Source organism: Arvicanthis niloticus, chromosome 13, assembly GCF_011762505.2.
Source record: "Arvicanthis niloticus isolate mArvNil1 chromosome 13, mArvNil1.pat.X, whole genome shotgun sequence".
In the NCBI taxonomy this organism is placed as follows: Eukaryota; Metazoa; Chordata; class Mammalia; order Rodentia; family Muridae; genus Arvicanthis; species Arvicanthis niloticus.
The window spans coordinates 12,327,759-12,343,608 of NC_047670.1; the positions used below are offsets into that span (position 1 = coordinate 12,327,759).

The 15,850-nt window shown below is 39.7% G+C and overlaps 1 long non-coding RNA gene across 1 annotated transcript; it reads right to left on the bottom strand.

Annotated features, from left to right (window-relative positions):
• Positions 1–7,875: 7,875 nt before the first annotated feature.
• LOC143434045 (uncharacterized) lies at positions 7,876–15,632 on the bottom strand. Its single transcript, XR_013103212.1, has 2 exons — positions 15,261–15,632; positions 7,876–9,349 (listed from the first exon to the last, which is right to left on the bottom strand). It is a non-coding gene; the product is annotated as an uncharacterized LOC143434045 (long non-coding RNA).
• Between the last annotated feature and the right edge of the window lie 218 nt (positions 15,633–15,850).

A 15,850-nucleotide genomic window follows, 5' to 3' on the forward strand; every position in this document is an offset into this window, starting at 1 on the left:
GTTCCACAGAAATAAAAGTACTGCCATTATTCTTAAAACGTTGTTCTTTTAGGTCTAGAGAAATAGATCAACAGTTAAGAGTACTTACTACTCTTGCATAGGACGTGGGTTGGGTTCCCAGAACCTACATGGTGAGTCTCAATCATTTGTATATAACTCCAGTTCTAGAGGATCCAACACTTCTTCTAGCATCTGCAGACTTCTGTATGCATGTAATACATATGCATATGTTCAGACAGGCACAGGAACACACACACATAAACACATACACACACAGAGACACACACACTAAAATTAATTAAAGATATTTTATTTCTTAAGATATAACTATTTATTGTGTAGTCCTCTAATTCCCCAAGTGTGTGGAGGGACAGTGGTAAAAACAAGAGCTAAGTCTACTGGCTTTTCTTCTTCAGAAATTAGGGAGAGATTAAATTCCAACCCTAAATCCTGAAATCTATATCAGTGTAAATGTTTCTTAAAATGTTAATTTTGACATTACTGAGATGGTAATGCCATTTGGAGAGAAGGTGGCAGCAAGCTACAAAGCCCACACCAATTAGTTGGCTTATCAATGAGTTATCGGGAATAAGATAATGGTACCCTATCACTGGTAAGTGAGAGAGAGACACTGGTCCTTGGCCTTTCTGCCCCACAACTTGACTTCCTTATTGTAGCATCCCTTTCAAGAATGCACAGCATGACTGAACGGAGGGAGTGACAAGATTCCAGTAACCAATACCTAAGATTTACCTGGTCTCTGTTTTTGTTTGTTTGTTTGTTTGTTTTTGTAGATTCAAGTTAAGAATCATATCAATTAAGAAAACCAAAAATAATTTAGGTGGAAGTCTGTCTAGAATCTAGTTAAAATCTAGACTATAGGTTATTTTCTTATTTGACAGTAAAATTAACAGGGAAACTGGTTCAATTTCAAAGCATGGTGAAAATTTATTGAAATAGTGAATGTGTGACAACCAAAAGAAGTTACCATCTCTGTGGTCATTCATTTGCTCTTCTTCAATGAAACAATTCTGAAGCACAGCACAGGTTGTCACACTACTAATAAGAGCCATGATGCCCCACAAGTCAATCCTACATCCAACCTGAAAACTCTGCTCAAATCTAATTTACATACTAGAACTATATGAAGATGTTATTCTAATGTTGGATTTAGTTAGTAAATACTTGTATCTACTAACACAGTAAATACAAATACTAACTAACACACTAAATACAAATAGATATTTGTATTTACTAGCACAGTAACTTGTATTTACTAACTAAATTGTACAATAGCAAAGTCTATTATTTATGATATGTACTCAGGTTATTCAAATCCTTATTTTAATTTCTTCAAGCTTTATTTCTGTTAGTCACTTATTTTGCTTCTGAATGTACTTACATGGAAAATTACAGTAACATTTGATTCTTCCCAAAGGTGCTGAGAGTCAACCATAAATGTGGGTAGAATAAATGGATGGGAAATAGGTGGAAACAAACGTTACTGTGGGAATCATGTATCAGATGGCAGTAGCTTAGTAACAATGAATGGTAAGAAGGATTTGGACTCTGGAAATACGTTGAAGTAGAGAGATAGAATTTGTTGATTGACATTTTAAGTTAGAAAAGAGATGAATTGAAAAGGATGCCAAGATTTCATCCTGAGCAACTGGAAGACAGAGCTGTGGCAGGGAAAGCTGTACTAGCAGAGTAAGAAAAGAACAAGTCTAAGATGTAAAGAAAAGAGATAGGTCAGAATCCTAATACACTTTCAGCCCTTCAACAAGACCTAAGAAATGCCTTGGCTGACCACAACAGGCAACATGCCTTTATCATAATCTCTTTGCCATTTGGTTCAAGCCAAGGGAATTTGTCCCCATGGTATGCAACCAGATATCCTTGTGTTTAGACTTACCAGAATATCTATGTGCTCACTGGGTGAGTTAGGTCCTAGAAACAAGCTATAGATGCTAAATAAGTCAGTTTTCCAGATAATACCAACATAGCTATTGCATATATGCATACACACACACACACACACACACACACACCACACACACACACACACATATGCTTATATGTATAAAAAATGAGTCGAGGTGGGCAGAGAGATTGATTCATTTTAAGGAATTAGCCCAATACAACTATGGATATTAGCTAGTCCAAACTTTGCAGAATAGGCATGGAGAAACCCAGGAAAGACTAAAAAGCTCTACTCTAAAGATTGTCTTGGGGCTGAACGTCTTCATCTTCGAGGAAGTATGGGTTTTCTCTATTAAGGCGTTCAACTGATTATCAGACCCTTCTCTTTAGCATATGAAAGATGACCTGCCTCACAACGACATCTATGCTAGTATCTAGACATTTCTTTGTGTATTTTGGTCTAGCTAAATCGACACACTGAATTAACCACCACAAAGCGAAATAGGAATCCTTCCAGTTTTCATCTGCATCCAGGAGCTGCCCTGTGCCACAGCACTCTGCTCCACAATCCTGCCCGGAGATAACTTGTCCCCCAGGAGGGTTGACACACCTCAGTTCACAGGCTCACAGACTCACAGAAGGGACAAGCTCCTGTCAGAGACAGCAAGAGTAATGAACACCAGAGATAACCAGATAGTGCACGAGAGGCAAGCACAAGAACATAAGCAATAAAAAATCAGAACCCAGTTCTGAAGCAGAGCAAGCCCTGGATACCGCAACACATCTGAAAAGCAAGATTCTGATCTAAAAATCACATCTCATGATGATGATAGAGGGCTTTAAGAAGGACATAAATAACTCCCTTAAAGAAATACAGGAGAACACAGATAAACAGTTAGAAGCCCATAAAGAAAAAACACAAAAATCTCTTAAAGAATTACAGGAAAACACAACCAAACAGGTGAAGCAATTGAATGAAACCATCCAGAATCTAAAACTGAAAACAGAAACAATAAAGAAATCAGAGAGGGAGACAACCCTGGAGATAGAAAACCTGGAAAAGAGATCAGGAGTCATAGATGCAAGCATCACCAACAGAATACAAGAGATAGAAGAGAGAATTTCAAATAGAGAACATACCATAAAAAACAACACAACAGTCAAAGAAAATGCAAAATTTAAAGAACTCCTAATCCAAAACATCCAGGAAATCCAAGACATAATGAAAAGACCAAATCTAAGAGTAATAGGTATAAAAGAGAATGAAAATTCACAACTCAAAGGGTCATTGAACATCTTCAACAAAATACCGAAGAAAACTTCCCTAACCTATAGAAAGAGATGTCCATAAACAAACAGGAAGCCTACAGAACCCCTTTGATCTCCAGCATTGGGGAATGCTAGGGCAGTGAGGCTGGAATGGGTTGGTGCATGAAGGAGCACCCTCATAGAAGTAGGGAGTAGGCGGGACGGGTTAGGGGGTTTTGGAGGGGAAACCAGGAAGAGGGATAGCATTTGAAATGTAAATAGATAAAATAACCAATAAATTAAAAAAAAATTCCAGAGTCCAATAGGGAGAGAAGGTAATTCAAAAGACATCCTCTTTGAATTAGTAGTAGTTCTCAATCTTGGTTAATGCTAGAATCATGTGGAAAGATTTGAAAAAATACTGATTTCCAATGCTCAACTTGGACTAATGACTTCTGACTCTAGGATGAAGCCCAAATAGGAATACTTTTTACAAAGCAGCCCAGTGGTTTCACTGTATGGCATGGGCCAAGCTGTGAGTCATTACAAGGCAATTAGGTGCGTTCTGGTTTCTATTCCTCCACTGTGTGATAAAACAGCTTACGGGAGGAAAGGATTTATTTCAGCTCAATGTTACAGTCCATCTCTGAGAAAGTCAGGGCAGGAACTTAATGTAGAAACCACAGAGGAATGCTATTTGCTGACAACATACTTATCCGGCTTTCTTATAAAGTCTAAACCACTCTGCCTAGAGATGGTACCATCCACAGTGAGCTAGGTTCTCCTGTGTCAATAATAAAAACAACCCCCTAGAAACATGCCCCTATTGGTCAATGTGATCCAGGCAGTTCCTTCCATCTTAGATAACTCTATATCAAGTTGACAATTAAAACTATGACAGGTAATAAAGTCCAATGGAATAATGTGTCTGCTGTCTCACACACACACACACACACACACACACACACACACACACACACACACACACCACATTGATTACTTTTCTCATGACTGTGTCCAAACACCACAAGAAGCAATATAAAGGAGGGTCACCTTTAGCTTACAGTTGGAGGGGACATAGTTCATCATACTGAAGCAGGGATGATGGTAACACTGTGAAGTGATTGGCTACATTGTATTCACAGTCAGAAGGATGAAAGTGGCCAAGAAGCTAGGTTGGACTATAAAACCTCAAGTCCCACCCAGTGACTATTTTAAGAGGTGTCACTTAATAAAGTTTTCACAACAGTGCCACCAGCTGATAAACAAGCGTTCAAGCAAAGGAGAACATCAACAATATTTCACACTCAAACATTAAACATTTTGTTTTTGCGTTGTCAAGACGGTTAATGGAATTAACAATAAGGTATCATACATTTCAAAACCACTCTGAGATGATTTTGAACATTCCTACTACAAAGAAATGATACATATTTGAAGATATGGATATGTAAATTACTCTGAATTGGTTATCATACATCATTCATGCATTAAAGCACACTGTATAAATTTGTTTAATTATTATATATCAAATATTATGTTAAAAATAAAATTTAAACACATTTTAAAAGACGGGAACTATTTAGAGACAGGTTCTAATTGATGGGGGAAAAGAGAGCATTTCTGAAATTAAAATTGCTTAAATATCTTTATTTTCAGCTTACATATTAGAATTTTAATTTTGTACAAAGTAGGCAATCATGGTCCTTTGAGTCCCACAAGAATATAACACGTTATGGCCTGGATCAATGACAGGCTTTCTGCGGAGATATGTTGCCTTCCAGCTTCCCAGCTGCCCTTCTTCCCGCTCTGTGTGCGCCTTCCTCCTTGGTAGCATAACACGGACACATTGTTTTACCCTGCACTGCTGTAGCCTCTCTCCTCCAATACTATCAATATGGCCTACTCTGCCTGGTCCCTGTCTGCTCATTCTTCACACCTCCCTTTTCCAGGAAGCATCTTTGCAGTAGAAGGCTTGGCTTGCTGTTAAAGGTCTTCTCTAAATTCAGAATGTTTCCAAGTTGCCTGCATTATCTTTGAGCCGAGATTAATGGTTTTATTTTTTCTTAATTCTGGAGTGCAAATTTAAACAAGATTCAAACTGCTGCTATACTTTTCCAGGCTCTTTGGTGCAGCTGGAGTCCTCTGCTGACATTACTCAGCAGGAAGCACATTTGAAAGATTATAGTCAATGAGTGTTTATTTCTTGCGAGGACTTGGAAAAGCTTGAGGAGGACTTTGGAAAACAAGTTCTAAACTGCAGCAGGTGGTGCCACACAGAGAAGAGTGGAACTTAGTAAGGGTGGTAACTGTGCTCAGAAGTTTCTGGAAGAACACAAGGATATTGCTGGGCACAATTCCAGCTCTCAAAAAGATACAGAACTGGGTCTCAAGAGGCCATTGACAGAGATAGAGTCTTGTTAATTATCAAATTAAAAAAAAATAGAAGTGAAACCTCTAAAAATACATTGGTATTCTTAATATCTCTCTCTCTCTCTCTCTCTCTCTCTCTCTCTCTCTCTCTCTCTCTGTCTGTCTGTCTCTGTCTTTCTCTTTTTGTGTGTGTGTGTGTTTATGTGTGTACACATGTATGTGTCTCCCTAGAATTCTTTATGTCCAAGGACAGTTTTAATGAAGTAAGGAATTCACCCATGCAATGGGGCAATGAAGCAATGGGTTCTTTATGTCCAAGGACAGTTTTAATGAAGTAAGGAATTCACCCATGCAATGGGGCAATGAAGCAATGGGGCAGACACAGTGTTATGGCTTGTTTATAATGGGATAGTAAACCTATCGTTTGGAACAAGAACTGTCAAAGTAAGTACCACCTTGCTCAAATGAACAGTTACAATGAGGAAGTTCTAAGTGAAAGTAAAATAACATTTTATGCAATGTCATCCTAATTCTATTTCAAAATATGAACAAGTGCTGCTCACAAAAACCCTGTGAGAGGTCATTGAGATGGCTCACTGAGTGAAAACCCTGCTGTCACATCTGATGACCTGAGTTCGATTTCCAGGATCCACATGGTGGAAAGAGGACTGATTCTTGAAAGTTGTTCTCTGATCTCTACATGGTACTTTATGGTATGTGCACCCTCCACCCCCCCCCCGATATATGTGAAAACAATTAAAAGAAGCTGTGATAAGTGCCAAACACACTCTCCTTGTTTATCTAGATGTTGGGGAATGCAGATAATATTTATGCTTCTTTGTATGTTTGATATGTTTTTATGTGAAGCATGTGTGCCTTTTGAAATAGGAAAGCTGTAAATGTTATAAAATAACAGTAATCAAACAATACCAAATAAAACATTAAGTCTATATGTGCAGAGAGAGTGTCAGGAAAAACCTGGGCCCTGGGTTCAGTAAAGCTATGACTCTGCAGAGAAAAAGCTTAGAACATGTCATTTCTTATGCCTTACCAAAATGAGAGATGATCTTGTGATTTTCTGTTCACTTGAATAAGCAATGGTGTTGAACAGGTGGGGCCACTATGATATCTTCTGCATACCCTAAACTCATACTGCTGGCATTGTTGAACTTCCTTAACCCATGTGTGGCCTTTAGATTTAGAACTATCCACCAGAGCCTGGTTGGGTCACCAGTGTGTATAAAACTAAGTCATGAATCTGGTAGAGATGGGATGGTAAGGATGAAGTGGTTTGATAGGGGTGGGAGGAAGTAAAATAGAAAGAAGAGTAAGAAAGTAATGAAAATATATTATATACATGTATGAAATTGTCAAATAACAAAATGAATTAATAGCAAATGTTTTTAAACTGGGGATGGACTTGAAATGAATGCATAAATAAATTCATGAATGAATGGCATCTTTGAAATTCTTCATCCTACCAAAAGAACCATCAGCCTTATGTGAAAGTCCCAGGTTTTGAACTGTGCTAGATTAGAAGGTTAGAAGAGCAGGTTTGGGGAGAAATCGATTATACCACAAGAAAGTGAGGGAGAGAGTTGATGCTTGCAGGTATCACTGCACCAGCTCTTTGTTTCTGTCACTCAACCAGAGCAAGGCTCTGCCATCTGATGGGTACTTGTGGTGATCTCTCTGTTTGCAGAAATCTATCTAGCCACTGGTGAAGAGCCCTGGCTTGATTAGAAAACAGCAAGGAAGAGTTGAACTAAGCCTGTTTTTTGTTCTTTCTACAATTGCACTCTTATCATGCACAGTAGATGAAAGTGTTAACAGGAGGCGAAAATTATCTTTCATCCTACAAAGTCTCATAGATGCCTCACTCTAGGTGTCCCCCAGGAGGTCCTCATGATATTCTCAGCCACAGTTTCCTGACTTTCATGCTAGCAAAAGGATTAGTGTTAATATCTGTTAGGCTCATCCTACACAGATGAGCTATTGAGAAAATGCTTCAGTTTCAAAACACTGTGACTATAATACACCATCAGCAGCAGCAGCAACATTACTAACTCCACGTAATTTGACTGCAATCTTAATACCCCTTTAAAGATGCCTTTTGCTGAACCAATTTTCTGACCAATATCTTACGAGACTTACTATAGGAGTGAAAGAGATTTTAGTGCCTATTGTAAAGGAGGACTGGTGTGAGCTCAGTGAGGGAAACACAGCAGGTTGTATGGGTAAAGTGAACATTGGGAATACATAAGCAGTTAGATGAAGACCATTTATGACTATGATCTACACAATAAAGAATGACATTACTATAGCAATGACTCATTTTTCTAGATTTTATTTTTAAATTATTCTATATGACAACTTCTTTGAGTTCATAGTGCTTTGAATTTTTGTATTGCTTTGTTTTTCTCAGGCATTTATTGTTATATAGCCAAGGCCAGTATTGAACACATAGTCCTCTTGCTTTTGCCTCTTGAGTACTGGGATTGAAGGTGTGTTCAGATATACTCAGCCAGGAAATTTAATATCTGTTTGGATTCATGTAACGTAATTCATGAGGACACATAATGATCCTATGATTGCAGGAGCTCCTCTGTGGTACTCATTTACAGTCACACTAACCTTCTCTTTATACTTAGTTACTATCATCTTTGTCATTGTATCTTTGTTGTCTACATAATGTCATCACAAGCTTTAGAGGTGGACATCCTGCAATCAGCAAGTCTTGAGATATAGCATATTTTAGAAAATTACCTGTTCAAGGCCTTTTCCCTCAAAACGTGTGAATTCTCACGTATACCAGCTTTTGTTGTGCAAACCTTGCTTGTTAATTTAAAGCTATTGATTGAATAAAAATGGTTATAAACAGTTACAGCAGACGTAGGTGAGTTTTCAGTTACCTGGTTGCGGGCGTCACAGGGAGAGAGAGAAAGAGAGAGAGAAAGAGAGAGAGAGAGAGAGAGAGAGAGAGAGAGAGAGAGAGAGAGAGAATTGGGACACAGGAGAGAGGATGAAGCCACCATGAGAGGAGAGGGGCCATGAGCACATGGCCAGGAAAAACAGTAAGTATTTGGGGTACACTGCTGGGAAAGTATACAGACCAAAAATTAGAAAAGTAGATTAGGGGTTACCGACCCCCCAAAAGTAATTGTCAAAGCCAAATAAAATAACCATACTCTGAATCTCATTTGTGTGTTAGTTAGACTAGGAGAAATTTAAATTGATTAAACCACAGAAAGTAAAATCACCAGAAGACACAAACCAATTGCCTATATTTATGTGGATCTATTTTTGAACTAAGTTCTGTTCCATTGATCTATGCATGTCTATAACCCTAAACCAATAGCCACATTGCCTCGATTCTAGTAGTTTTATAAGTCTTAAAAGCCCGTAGTTGTGATTCCTAAAACTGTAATTTTCTTTCTCAAAAATTTGACCATTATTCTTCAAGTGAGCCTTTGTGATGAACCCAACATCAAGCGAAACATATTATATGAATGGACACACTTAAATTTCAGAATAACGTCTTAAGGTAGCGCACCAAGTAGGGTCTTCTAAGAAGCAGAGCTCAGGGTGTTCAGCAGTGCAGAGGAAGGATGGTGATGAAGGACACTTATGCAGAAGACATGGAGAATGCTGACTCCAAGGCTATGAGGAATACACAGTACACCAGTAGTTGAGGAGTGTCACATTGAGCAGGACTCATTAGGCTTCTTCATCCTCTGATGTATTCAGGTTTTGGCTGACTGAAGAGTACAGTCTTGATAGGACTACTGCAGGACTATTTTTGATTCTGAAAAAAAAAAGTAATTTTTTTTCCTAAAGGCAAATCTCATTGAAAACAAGCTTGCATACTTTTACATACTTACTCCTTCTCTTTCTCCCTTTCTTCCCCCTCTCTCTGTCTCTCTGTCTCTCTGTCTCTCTGTCTCTCTGTCTCTCTGTCTCTGTCTCTGTCTCTCTCTCTCTCTCTCTCTCTCTCTCTCTCTGTGTGTGTGTGTGTGTGTGTGTGTGTGTGTTTGCAGTATGTCACTATTCTGGTTAGTCTTTGTCAACTTAACACAAACTAGACTCACTTGAGATGAGGGAACCTCAGTTGAGGAATTGCCTCCACCAGATCGGCCTGTGGGTGTATCTATGAAGCATTTTCCTAATTGTTAATGGGTGCAGGAATGCCTGTATGTGTTACCATCCTCAGAAAAGTGGGCCTGGGCTGTATTATAAAAAGGTAGATGATCAAGACAGAGGAAGCATTCCTCCTTGGTCTGCTTCAGTTCCTGCCTCAAGTTCCTGCCTTAGCTTCTGTCAATGGTACATATTAATTGCTTTTGGTCGTGGTGTTTATTACAGCAACAGAAAACCAGCTAGGACAGTCATTTATGAAGGAGGGCTGTTTACCTTTATTGTGTAAGTGCATGTAAAAGATCTATTAAAAAGAGATGTTCTTAATTCTTAGGAGCTTAAAAATTAATGGGTAATTCAACAAAGTAGTCTTGGGTGGGCGGGTCTTGAGACAGCTGCACCTACTTCTTGTGTATATGTGTAGCTAATCAGTAGTAAGAATAACAAGGATTTGAAAAGTACCTTAGGTTGAGTGATATGGATAGGGTATATACCATATAGCTAGGGTATTCATTCATTATCTGCAGAAGGCAACCTGAGTCAGATGGCTTCCTAGAAAGAATAGTTCCCATTTATTTTCAAATAAAGCCATCTTCCTTGCCTCCACATCTTGTCTCCTGATTTACTTGGCCTGTTATGGAACAAGAAGCCAGACCTCAACTCTGGAAATATCATTCCATCTTTAGACTCAACTATAATATTAACACATGCAAAATAAATACAATCTGCCTCTGCTCGAAATAGAATAGATCAAGACTGGTAGAATAGCACATCTTTCTGACATGATAAGACTCACTTATGACTGTGGCTTAGCACAGTGTTTCTGGTATAGCCTTTCAAGCCATTTCCCTGCACAAAATAGGGAGCTGGGCTTGGAATCTCCATGTTCGCCTGGCTCCTCGTTAGTTGCTATTTCTTTCCTTAATACTGCTGTTCTCTTTGCTTCATCTCTCATCACTTCCTATAAATTTATTGCAATACCAAAGTCCATACCCACTCTATCATCCTGTCTGATTAACAGAGGCCAGCTGCTGTCTGCCCTATTAAAGCACCAAATTCAGGGTATCTTTAATTGATGTTCCCATGTGGCATGTGTAATACAATGCTATGTTACAGCACAGATGAGACATCTCTGAATGCTATCAACCAGCGGCTGACAGGAATTTCCATACAGCCTGGTACCCTTTGTGAATCTCCAAGGAATATCTCAGTTTGTGTGAGATGTTTTCCATGCATTCTGAACATGTATACTGACAAAGATGGCAAGTCTAGAGCCTCTTCTTCACTGACCTTCATGGATCTTTCTATTCTTTAAGGGATTTGTCCAATTTAAAGACATTATTTCAGCAGTTTTAACATCAAGTTAAAAGTACAGAGTTCTCTTTTGGAATCTGTCTCCTTCTTTTAATCTTGAAATGGGTCAGGGAGAGAGGAAGGATCTGTGATGACCTTTAATTCATAGATAATAGAGTGTGACCAGAACTTCAGAGAGACATCTATATTTAAAACCCAAGTTTTATGACTTGAGTCACATGCACTCCTTCCTACATGGGAAGGCCTATTTACAGTATGGCAATGTATAAACATAAAAGATATACAAAACACTGCAAAGGGAAGTGGCTGACAAGAAGGCTTGAGTGTTTGTGGATATGGAACATGCTAGACAAATACATGTTTATGAGAGACCCAACTATCCACTCTAATGAGAGTGGCATACAGTTGATCACTATCTGGATGAATTAGAGTCTGCACCATATCTGAGGCTCATAAAAAAGTCACAGAGTCTACTTGTTTGACAGCATCTCTTCCTGTGTCATATATTGCCACATCCAGTAGTCATTTTCCCTAAAGCCCTGGAAGCAACACTCTGCTAAAAGTCATGTAATGGGGACTACACATTGAGCACTTGGGATGGACTTTTCAGAATTTAGATGAAGTAGAAGAGATAAATATGATAACAATGATGATCGTACCAGTTAACATTATTACCACTATTATCCATCAGGGACTCTGCTTTATACATAAAAGGTACATTTAATTTTAATGCCAACTGTTAGTAGGAGTGTGTGTGTGTGTGTGTGTGTGTGTGTGTGTGTGTGTGTGTGTACATGAGGGTGCTTTCATTCATATGTGAATGTGTGGAGATCAGAGGTGGGGGTTCAGTGTTTTCTTCTGTCATTCTTTATCTTACATTTTTGAATGTTTTATTGATTCTTTGTGAATTTCAGATTATGTACCCCAATCCCATTCATCTTCCTGTCCCTTTATACCTTCCCTCTACCCTTGCAATCTCTCCCCACTAAAATAAAACAAAATACGATAGAATTTTTAAAAAAATCTTGTCATGGAAGCTATAGTGTGTCAGTGTGTCCTTGTCCACAAACATAGCAGTATATCCTTTTGTTTACATGTCTTTACTGGCAAATGCTCATTCCAATGGCTTCTGCTATACAAATCTATGTGGATCCTCATGGGGACTCCTCTCAGGTATCATTTTGTTGCCCTGTGTCATGAAGCTCCTGCAGTTTTGGATCTGCCGGACTGGCCCACTCATGAGTTCCAGAAGATCATAAATAGGGTAGATATTGGGGTGGTCCAATGCAAAGCCCTGGATCTGAGCCTGGGAGGTAGCTGAGTTGGTCAGCCTCCCAGCTCTCCTGTGTCCATACCACCAGGGTGAGCTCTCCAGCACTGCCTTGGCTAGCTCACCCAATGCCATTGCCAGCAATGAGAAGGGTCACCTTTCCTGCTTTCATGTGCTTGGGGCCAGTTCACCTGCACATTTGCCAACAGGACCATCTCTACTGTACTGCACAGGCAAGGTGCAGGGCTGGCTCTCCCAAATGCTGCAGTGGTGAGGGGTTAGGCCAGCTCTCCCTCTCTTGCCACCTCAGGTCTGGGGAAGGGCATCTCTCCCTTGCCCAAGCCACCTCATGGCAGATTAGAGGCAGCATCAGTTCTCTTCCTCTCATGTTCTGGGAGCCTACTCATCTGAACTTTTGCTCTGAGGGTCAGCATGTCCCCCTGAGGCAGCATGGCCCTCAGATATCCACATGGTCTCCAGTGGCAGCCCCAGACCACAGACATCTGTTTAACCTTTGGATGATAACTCATGCCACAGACCCCAGCCATGAACTTAGTTAGACAAGGCCCTTGGCAACAGCTCAGGCCAGGACCTCGCTATAATCTCTTTATATCTGCCTGTTCCTCACTGCCATTGTATCTCCAGTTCTGCCTTTCTCCACAGTATATGGACTCCTCAGCTTCACTTTCTTTTTCATTTCTCCACCTTTTCCATCTCACGATCACCTATTTATCTATTGTAGTGGCACCTGCGGCAGGTTCTTGGGTATCTTTCTTCTGGCCATCCGAAGTCAATGTGGCTGGGACAAGAAATTGGCTATCTTTCTTCTAGCTTCCCTAGGCCAGCATGGCCAAAGCCAGACTTGGGTGTCTCTTCTTCTAATCACTACAGGTCATCCCATGGCAGGTGTTTGGGTCTCTCACTGAACCTGGAGCATACAATTTCAGTGAACTGGCTGGCTAGTGAGCCCATGGGGATCTACTGTTTTCTACTCATTGCTATAGCTACAGAATGTATCACTACACTTGACTTTTACATGCATTCTAGGGATCTGAACTCATATCTTTCTGTATGCACTGAAAGCATTTTACCCACTAAGACAAATTCTCAGTTTCATAGACACATACACATACACACACACACACACACACACACACACACACACACACACACACACCAGTGAGTAGGTGGCAATGTTTTATCTATTGGGGATTCAGGAGACATACCTTAATTGCCGTTTTACTCTGATAGCCATAGTGCCTAATCTAAAAAGTGGATTCCTGGCACAGACCCCAGTCTTTCCAAGAAGACCGGTAAAGAACCAAAGTCACCTTAGCTGTGGGCAAGGACATTGAGTATAAGACTGAATGTCCTCAAATAAGAAGTTCTACCTTCAAGTATATCATTTGTTAATTAAACATTACTTTGTATCATTAAAAAAAGGAAGGGGATGGAGATGAGAGGGAAGAGGATGAGGAAAGGAAAGGAGGAGAAAAATGGGTGTTTAAGGAACTTGCCATTGTAAAAAGAGGAGACCAGCTCAGCACATACACTGAGACTGACACAAACCCACTGTTTTGACAGCAGCTCATTTGTCTAGACAGTTACAGCTCCACAACCTTGTGCCTACAATATACCAAATGCTTTTAGCAATCACTTTAATTTTTAAATGGCCCTTAAAAAGTACTGTTCTCAATTTTAAATGAGGAAACTGGAGGAAATAAATAAATTTTCTGAGATCACAGATTTAAAAAAAAAAAAAAATGGGTAGTGGACTTGGCTCCTAGGCCAGGTCACAAGATTGCAGAACCTGGATACAACACCTCATCTTCCCTGAACTATGAACTAGAAGGTGTGGGAGAGCTCTGGCAGCACTTCCATAAGAAAAGAGTGTTTCTAAACATTGGCTTGGTGCAGGGAAATAACTCTGTGAAGAATGAGAATGGCTAAAGCCCGGAGAGCCTGGTCTTTTCAGAAAATCTGGCAATTTGGACAGAAACTTAGAGAGCTGGAATGGACATTTTACCTTCTACCCAGGCTAATATGAGGACCAGGGCCTAAGCCAGTGGACTGGGACATGATGAGGTGTACAACCTCTCAAGTCTGAGGTGTGAGGAAGTGCATGAGGAATACCTACTTTTCATTTTTTGTTGTGTTAATGTTTGTGTTTTTACATGACGGGCCCTACTTAGAGGAATAGAAGAATTGTGTCCTGGACTAGCATCTCATCTGTGAGAAGACCGTGTCGTCAATGGGTGACATCTGGAGCACTTAGTAGATATGTTGTAATGTGTCCTGTGTAAACATCATGTGAGCTGTACCCTGTTATATTCTCATTGCCACCTTGTCATTCATTGGCTACTAACCAATATAGGTTTAATAGCGTCTTAGTAACATACGTTTAAAACTGTTTACATGTGGGAACAGAGTGGTAGGTGATGCTGTTCTAGGAGGTAAGCCACCAATCCTATAACTTCTGCTTTATTCACACAAATAATAACTCAACAGACATTTTTACTCATAGAAGTGATAAGTTATTAGTTCACAAAACAACAACAAAAAATGAACTCTGAGTTTTAGTTGTTGAGCTGATGAAAACAAGTCTAAATTTCTGACCAACACTGACTTTTGAAATCAATTTTCTGTTTTAATATGAAGTTGAAAGACATCCCTATTTAAAGATAGAAACTATAAATTATGGGATTTTCTTTGAGACAAAGGCCAAAATTCTATGTGTAATCATAACACAGCTACAAAATTTCATTCTGTTCTTTGGCATGAAGCAAGTAGAAATTTTAATAATTTGGGGTGTTTTGATGTCAGCATCAAGCTTTATATTTTGCAATAATGGCTTTCATTACTCATGTTTACAATTTATTATTATTATTATTATTATTATTATTATTATTATTATTATTGTTATTACATGTTGAGTTTATAAGAAGCACAAAACATTGAGAGATGTACAAGTTGACTTTTCAAGTAGTTTGACTCTTACCCTGCAGCTGGCCACACGCTGAGTCAGCAATCCTCTAAACAGCCAAAAGTGCCATTGCAGAACTTAAATACAAGTAACAGGAAGACTGGCTAAAAAGCAGAAAAATAAAAGACTGAAGTGGGCCCTGGTGGTGTAGAGAAAGTTCCTCAATTCTGAAAGACATAAAGGTAAACAGACCAAAAGTTGCCTACAGAGGAACAAATCAAAGCTGTATGTAAACAACAGGGGACTGAGGTGCATTTTTTTTTTTATAGCAAAGCAGACCTAATGTCCAGGTTCTCCCAGCATCCCTCAGTCCCCACCTGCCGTACTCTGCCAGCCCAAGGACTAGGCCGCCCTTCCTCTAGAGGCTCCTCCCTATATAATTCTAACATTTTGGTCTCCTCGCCCCTTCTCACCCCCACCCTCACCTCTCCCTCTCTGTCTCCCCACTCCTCCTCTTTCTTCTTGCTGTGCGTGCCCTTTTTTCTTTCTTCCACAACCCCCTCCTCATGGCAACTCCCCAGGCATCAATCCTTGGAGCCAATCCTTGAACTCCCCCAAGAGCAGCTTTCCAATAAACCTGCCTAGATCTAATTTAATTTGGCTTG